Below are 8,420 nucleotides of genomic sequence, written 5' to 3' on the forward strand. Positions count from 1 at the left end.
GGGGTTTGGGCTCCTAGGTGTGCATTTTCTGGTGAAGGGGGACCAGTTTGACCCTGGAGGAGACCTGTCTCCGCCACAGCCCTCCTCCTCCTCCCACTTCAGCCCCACCTCCACCAAAAGGCCAGGGCAGGCCGGGCCGGGCTGCAGGGAGCCCTGGGAAGGGTAACTCGCTGGGCTCCACAGAGCTTCCTGCCAGCTGTCTCGGAGCCATTTGTTCTGTGAGGCACCTCCAGCCCCTGAGGGAGAAGGTACGAGGGAATCTCAGCTCACAGAGCAGTACATCTCCACACAGGGGATCTTGACCTGCCTCTGACCTGACCCTTCCTTCTAGGCCAGCAAGCCAGGAGGCCAGGTGCAGGTCTGGGTGGTAGGCCTGCCCCCCCAAGGAAGTGGGCATGAGGGATTGGCTGAGCAGGGTGGGGTTTGGTAGGAGGAGAAGTGCAGGGCAGGGGCAAAGTGGGGGCTCTGCTGGCCAAAGGTGATCACAGCCCAGGGCGGCAGTGGGAGGGCAGAAGCCCAACACAGTCCCGACCTTGGCCTTCCTGGGAAACAAGACCCGCCCCGAGAGTGGCCTTCATAATTGGTGCGCCCCCTTGAAACATATTTACGATAGGGGTTTGGCTTTGATGCTGGTTGAGTGCCAACCTTCCATAGGTGCTTTTCCAATATGAGCCCATTTAAATCTTACAACCGTTCTATGAGGTAGGAAGTGGCCTGATGCCCTTTTTGCAGGTGAGGACATGAGCCCCAGCTGGGAGTACCGGGCGAGGATGCAGACCTAGGTCTGGGCTGTACCGCTCGGCCTCCCTGGTCACCACCGCTGGCCACACCCGGCTCCCCCGTCTGCCCCTGCTTGGCAAACTTCCAGCAGGACCGCAAAAATCAGAAGCCTGAAGATGGCCAATCAAGAGAAAGGGATGCTTGGACCGAGCCTGATGTTCGTTCACCTGTTGATGCTGAAACCCAGGGCAGGTTTCTCAAAAGGATGGGGCCAGGTCCTTCACTTCCTCCCTCTGACCTCAGCAGCGTGGGGGGGCGTGGAGCAGCGTGGGCCATGGCGGTTACATGTTGTCATAATTCTCTCCCCGGAGCAATGAACTCCATCTCCCCGCCTCTGTGTGGGAGGAATGCAATCCAGTTCTGCTAGGAACTCAGAGCACATAGGGATTCCTTTCTCCTTTTGTGGTCAGGAAATGAGTTTTGCTCTGTTTTTCACTCGGGAGCTTATTATGCAATTGCTTAAAATATGCAACGGGATGCAGATATTTATATGAGGATGTTGAAATGATGACTTTTTAATGGAAGCAATCTAATTATGCCATATCTGCGCCCTTTTCATTTTTTTTTAAATTATTCTTACGGTGTTTGAAAGAAGCAGCAATTTTTGTGTGTGCGTCTGGGTTGCGTTTTTGTTTTTGTTTAGGGTATGTGGTTTTATTTAATCTCCCAGACTGTTTAAATGGATTGCAAAGAAAAAAAAATCCAAAAAGTATATGGCTGTGATTTAACAAGATAATTAGCAGCTGCACTTTATAACAAAATCTAAGGCAATTATCACTTCAGGAGGACCCGAAGGAATCCCAGCTGCCGACATCCTGCTTCTCTGCCAGAGGGAATGACATCATAACTGCTCCAGACAAAGGGGAGGTGGTTTCTGGTCACCGTGATGTCACTTGCTCCAACAGACAGTCCCGGACAGCTGGAAGACAGGTGGCTGCTTCCTAGGATGTGAAAGAGGAGGACGGGCACCAGAAGGACATCAGTTAATTACAGGCCCAAACCCCGCCCCCATCCCCTACTTTGGGTGCCCATCTTCTTCCCCTAGTCCTTGCAGCACCTTCTTTCGAGAAGTCGAATTGTTCCTCTCCTCGTCTCTGAAGCCTCATTTCTAAATCTTTATTCCAATGAATCAAACTTTAGTGGCTTATCAGGTCTTACTCACAGTCAAGTTTACCACTTAGCCAAAATGCGTCCCTTCAAAGATGAGAATTCCTAAATTCCACTGGACGGCAAGTCAAAGCAAGCTTGAGGAGATTCGTATTTTCGTGTCAGGATTGCCTTCTTTGACTCTGTAGGAAACAATGAATCAATCTAGGCTCCCAAACACTTTTGGAATCAAAAAACTCTAATACGGCATCATCAAATTCCAGATAGCAAATAGGAATCTGTCACTGGTTGAATTTTATACGTAAAATCGAGCCATAATTGGCTCGTTCCATGATTATAAATTCCAGGAAATATTTCAATGCATTGTGGGATAGTCCATGATGCGCTTAAATATTGAACACACGGTCGGTCTTTTGATGGTTCCAAAGGATGGAGAGAGCAGGTCTGATTTCCTTGTAAATTGTAGGAGTCACAGACCAGCAAGCTGATTCTGGTTACAAGCAGCCAAACGTGCCTCTATCCCCGCTCGTTCATAAAACTATAAAGTGGCAGCCAGGGCCTTGAACGTCACAATGCCAGATGACATTCTTGGTGCCCGGGTGGGAATTTGTCTTCCGTCCTTTGACACATAAACCACAAAAAGATGTGGACTTGTTCTTGCTCTCCCTCAATCCCCCCTACCCCTGAAAGCCATCTCCCTTGCGCCCAAGTTACAAACTGGGGGAGAATAACAGGCTCAGAACGTCTCTCCTCCCAACCTCAGCTAGAAGGCTTCTGGGCACACAGGAACTGAAAGGAGACTTGAACAGCCCCAAGAAGGCCACCGACTGCTGAGTCTCACTCAAACACTGATGTAGCGACCACAGTCCTGCCCAGAATTCAGCCTCCCTCTGGAACTGGGCAGAATTCTGCAGCCAGGGGGCTAAGTCTGCAGCCCACACAGCAGATCGTTGGCCCAGTGCCATTCTCAGCCTTCTAGAAAACTTCCTGCTTCCTTTATGGAAAACAGGTGTCCGTGTCTTCATGCATTAGGCTGGATATCAGGCAGGAGCCTGGGCTGAGGGGTTGTTTCTGTTATCTCTTGCTATTTAATAAATCACCCAACCTTAGTGGTCTAAACAATAACCATTTTAGTATGCTCCTGGATTCGACGGGTCAGAAATTCAGACAGGGCACAACTGTGGTGGCTTGACTCTGTTCCATGATGTCTGGGGCCTCAGCTGAGAAGACCTGAATGGCTGAGGGGTGACTCAGTGGCTGGGGGCTGGAATCATCTGGAGGCTCGTTCACTCACATGTCTGGCAATTGGGCTAAAATGACTCAAAAGCTGGGCTCAGCTGGGACTGTTGATTGGCCCACCCACATGTAGTCTCTTCATGTGGATTGGGCTTCCTCATAGCATGGCAGCCAGCATAGCCAGACTTCTCACAGCTTGGAGCTCCAAGTCTGAGTGTTCCAGCAAAGAAGGCAGAAGTCGCGTGGCCTTTTATGACCTGGTCACATAGGCGAGTCACATAGCATCACTCTCGTAGTGTTTTTTTCGTTGAAGCAGTCACAAGCCCACCCAGATTCAAGGGGCAGGGTCATAGAACCCACCTGTCGATTGGAAGAGTGTCAAAGACTTTGCGGCCATGTTTCAAAACCACCAAGAGGCTGACTTCTGTACAGGGCCCACTTTCACCTTCAGCCAAGTGTTCAACGTCACTTGAACACTAGGGCAACATTTTTTCATCAGGGTCAGTGGCATTAGGGCAACACTTAAGATGAGGAGGAGAATGGGGAAGTGGAGGATGGAGTGCAAAACTTTGGTTTGCCCTTTCTGAATGTCTAATTATTTCCCCTCATTTCTGAGGGTGTATAGAGTCTCCCCCCAGACCCTCCCCCTTGCCATTTGCTTCCAAAGTAGATGGAAAAGGATGAGCCACGTGACTCATCCTCGTGGGGAGAGAAAGGCAGGAGGCCTGCCTGGAGAAAGCAGTTTTCTCGGTGGCCCGGGGTTTGGAGAGATCTAGACGGGAGGGGCCCTGGTCAAGTTGGAGGTACAAAGCCGTTTCACTTCCTTCCTCTCTTCTGACCCTCAAAGCCAGACTCCAGGCTGGGTTAGCCTGTGACTCCCTCCCAGGGCTTCTGTCCGCAGAAGGGAAGTGTGACTATAGAAAGCGATAGAGTGAGATTATGGCCAGAGTTCTTGGCAAGGCAGAGTTCTGGGGTGTTTGTTTTCCAGCCCCAGGGATGCACCTGGTGGCTTGCCTGGGCCTCTAAAAAAGCACTCCACGTTTGTACAGACCCTTCCAGGTGTTGAGATAGGTAACAGAAGAGGCATCCCAAATCGGGGCTTGGAAGGGAGCTTCTGGCCCAGGGACCCCACCCCCATCCTTTTAACAGCCTAGGGAACCGAGGCTCAGAGGGGCTGTGACTTGCCCAGGGTCACCAGTGTGTCAGCGGCTGAGTGTGGTCAGCCTGCCCTCTGCCCAGAGGGGAATTTCCACAGCGGACTGACCGCCAGGGCTTACACTCCAGAGAAAGCCCCTAATATCCAGCGTTTAGCCAGGCCCAGCAGCCCCCCTGGGCCTCTGGGCAGCTCTGGGCCTGCCAGGCGGCTCCTGCCCACTCCCAGCCACCCGCAGAGGCCCCTCAGGCTGCCAGGGCCACGTCACCGTCACCGCAGCCGGCGGCCTGCCCGGCTAATGGCAGCGGCTGCGAGGGAAGCGAAGCCTCGGTGATTACAGCGTCAAGGAATCACAAATGCATCTGCACAGATGACATTAGGAGCATTAGACCTGGCACGGCTGCCTCCGGAGAGGTCGCTGGGAGGAGGCCGGGGCGGGGGGCCAGGGGCCAGGAGACAGACGCGCCTCTGTCTCACCCCACCCCCTGCGTTCGCAGCCGGGCCGAGATGACAATGCCAGGATTCACGAGCCCCTCGCAGAAACCACGTCGGCCGCCAGTCTCGTGTGTGTCAGCGAAGATAACAGACGTCTTTCACGGGGAAATAATTGCCTGAAACACAACTGGACAAGCCCCCAGGAGGTTGCATTAGACGGAGGGAGCCTTGCTTTGGGGGAGGGGGGGTGACCTGGTAGGCAGCCCCCTCCCCAGTTCCCATGATCCTTTGACATCCTAATGAGCTGTGCTGGCCTCTGTGGAAGATAATCGTTATGTCAGCGATGGCCGCCTGCCCCTCTGGCCAGCCTGGCTGTGAGGCCCGCCGCCGGTGGGGCGGGGCTTGGGGCGGGGGGTGGGGACTTGGTGCTGGAGGAATTCCCCAGGGGCGGAGGGGGCTGAGGAAGGAGCAGTGGAGGCAAAAGGAGCAGGCCTGGGTCAGTTACCATCTTTCAAAGCCTGAGCAATGGGTCTGAAGCGGAAAGGCTGCCTTTGGCCCAAGCTGGCACCAGTAGGTGTCACTATAAGGAAGGAGGGGCCCCGGGGGCTGTCTGCGGACTGTGCTGGTAAAAATAGAGCTCGCCTGTGTTCCCACTGCCAAGTCGCCAAGCCTGGTGATTTATAAGGCTGGGAGCAGACGTGTGTGTAAATGTTTTTGCGTGCGAGATGTGTAGCCAACCGCGGGCTGGCTTTTTCTAACTTACAAGGAGAGAGGGAGGGAGGGAGGGGAGGGGAGAGAGCGAAGGCAGCCAGGGTGGGAAGCACATGGGCCACTTTTATGTAACACTCCTCTGATACATGCCGCAGTGGGGATTTATGCTGTCTTTGAAGTAAATTGCATCCCGGTGCACCATAGCATGAAAGTTAAGATTTACCATGGCTGGGACCTCCGAGACCCTGCTGGAAGCTAGAATAATTAGCACAGCATTTGGCTGCCTCTCCTCCCGCTCTGCGGGCGGTGACAGGAGTGGCACTAATAGATCTTCCAGGCCTCGGCTCCGTGTGTTTGTTATGGGGTCCAAGGCGGCTGTGGGCAAAGAGGACTCTGGTCAACCGGAGACGTGGAGGCGGGGGTGGGGAGGGGCTGGGACCGATCCCATTGCTTGGAACAGGGGGTCCTGCTCCTCCATCAAAGGGAGGGTTCGGGCCACCATAAGCGCTTCCGGAACCCAGGGAGTTCATTTATAAACAGATGCCAGTGCCAGACTCCTGGCTCACTACAGGTGGGCGTCCTGGGGCACCTGGCCAGTTTGGGGATCGCCCGGGTTATATCAGCTCCAGTATTCAATGGTTTTCAGAAGGCAGTGCCTGAGTCCCCCACCAAGTCCTGCCAACTCTGCTCTTCCCTTTCCCCTCCTGCAGGCACCTTGGGGTGGGGGTGGGGCTTTCCCAGATCCTTCCCCGGGGCCTCAATCTTTCATGCTGGAGCAGCTGAGACGTGAACTTGATCAACAAATCCTGTTGCCCCCCCGCCACCAGCAGCTGCCTGGTCACCCCAGCTCTACCATTAACTAGCTGTGTGACCTTGGGCAAGTCCCTGCCCCTCTCTGGGCCTCAGCTTCCACTTGTGTATCCTGATGGGGTTGGATTTTCATCAGATCATCTTGAAGGACCTCCTGGAACATTCTGTGATATAGTTGACTCTCCTCTTCCCCAGGACACCTGCATGGAACTCTAAGGAATCAAAGTGTGGAAGTAATGTCCAGTTATAGGGTCCCAGGCTCACGATAGGATGCTGGTGGAGGGAGTGGGGGCCAGCCGGCACAGCTCACTGCAAAGATACAAACACCTACTCAACAAAGGCTTTCCTCAGGTTGTGATGATGTCATATGATCGGTTATCATTCCATAGAGCAGAGCAGGTTCCCAGGACCCCTAGAGGCCCCAGTTCATAATCATAATAAGAAAGCAACACTGGGTAGCATTTTCCAAAGCCCCCATCTGATTCTCACAGCATTGGTTTAAGCTTGCTAATAAAATTGTCCCCATTTCACATCTGGGAAAACTAAGGCTCTGGGAAACTGGCCTGAGTGAGTCAATGAAATGTTATAGAAATAGAGATTTTGAACTCAAATCCATATGAGTGCAAATCTCAACTCTGCCACACTAGCTGGGTGAACTAGGGTAAATGGGAAACTCTCAAAGCCTCAGTTTTGTCATCTGTGAAATGGACGTTAACTGGAGCTAAATGAGGTCTTGTAAGGGCTCATGGAGCAAGCACACCTCAAAGGGACACACAGGGCGGCCTCCCCAGCGGAGCAGAAGTTCCCTGGGCCAGAGTTGCTCTACAAGTAACAGGAGAGTCTGGCTTCAGACCCAAGTCACTTTTGCCTCCCGGGCCTCATGTGATGTCTGGCACGAGTTGGGCGCAGTAAATATTTGTGTTGGAGAAGATAGCAGATAAAGCTGTGAGGGCTGCAGAAGATTTTCAAAGTGAACTGGGGGCCTGTGCTGTGAAGAGAGGGTAGGAAAGGGGCAGAACCCAGTGCCAGTGTAAAAAGCTCACACCACAGGGTCCAGAGTGCCATGTAGGTTGGGACCAGAATCACATGGGTGCAGAAGTTCTTGGACGGATTCTGCAGGGCCAATCCCCAAAAGGCCCTGAGCAGTCTTTCAGGTCGATCGTGTAAGGCTGGCGATTTGGGGAAAATCCAATCAATGAAGTGGAATCAGCGGCCACAAATGCCAAGCGGGGTTCCTGAATGAACCATCTTCCTGCTTCTCTCCCTTGTCCTGACCACACCCTAAATTCCCCTCCGCCACATAGACATCGGTGGGGCAGGGCAAGATGAAGTGGGGGCTCCCTCCAGTGTAAATCCTAGACCCAGAAGGGTGAGGGGATCTCAGGGTCACCCCAGAAGATTGCCAACCCCTGTCCACACTCCATGTTCTCCAGCCTCAGGTCTCTCCCTGAGCTGAAAGTGACGGACATCCCAACCCCTAGAGTGTTCTGTAAGACCTACGTTTTGCCCCACAAAGGGGAGAGCACCACGAGGAGAACCTCCTTCATTGATGGGGCCAGAGGCTCCCCTGCATACTTACTCTTTTTGCTCAGAGACACCTCCCTTCGCTGAGGTCGCACCCAGGACAGGTGACACAAGCTTACCAAGCAGGCAGGCCAGCAGAACACCCCAGTGCTCTTGATTGCTCCTCAAAGATCAGGGATGGATGGATGGATGGATGGATGGATGATTGATGGACGGTTAGACAGATGGATGAGGAGAGTTCCCCAGCACAGGCTGGCTTCTTGCTCTGGAGCCTTATACCTGTTACAATCAGGAGGTTTTTGCAAGTGAATTGCCTACTTTCTCCCAACTATGGCTTTAAGCCTCTCCCTTTTCTCTGTTCCTTGGGAGACAACAAAGAGCCAGGTGACCTCCAGTAAGAAATGGTCCTACGGGCCATATACCCAGAAAAAACCATAATGTAAAAAGACACATGCACCCCAATGTTCATTGTGGCACTATTTATAATAGCTAGGTTATGGAAACAACCTAAATGCCCATCAACAGACGAATGGGTAAAGATGTGGTACATATGCACAATGGAATATTACTCGGCCATAAAAAGGAACAAAATTGGATCATTTGTAGAGACATGGATGGGCCTAGAAACTGTCATACAGAGTGAAGTAAGTCAGAAAGAGAAAAA

This window comes from Hyperoodon ampullatus (genome assembly GCF_949752795.1).
Source record: "Hyperoodon ampullatus genome assembly, chromosome: X".
Classification (NCBI taxonomy): domain Eukaryota; kingdom Metazoa; phylum Chordata; class Mammalia; order Artiodactyla; family Ziphiidae; genus Hyperoodon; species Hyperoodon ampullatus.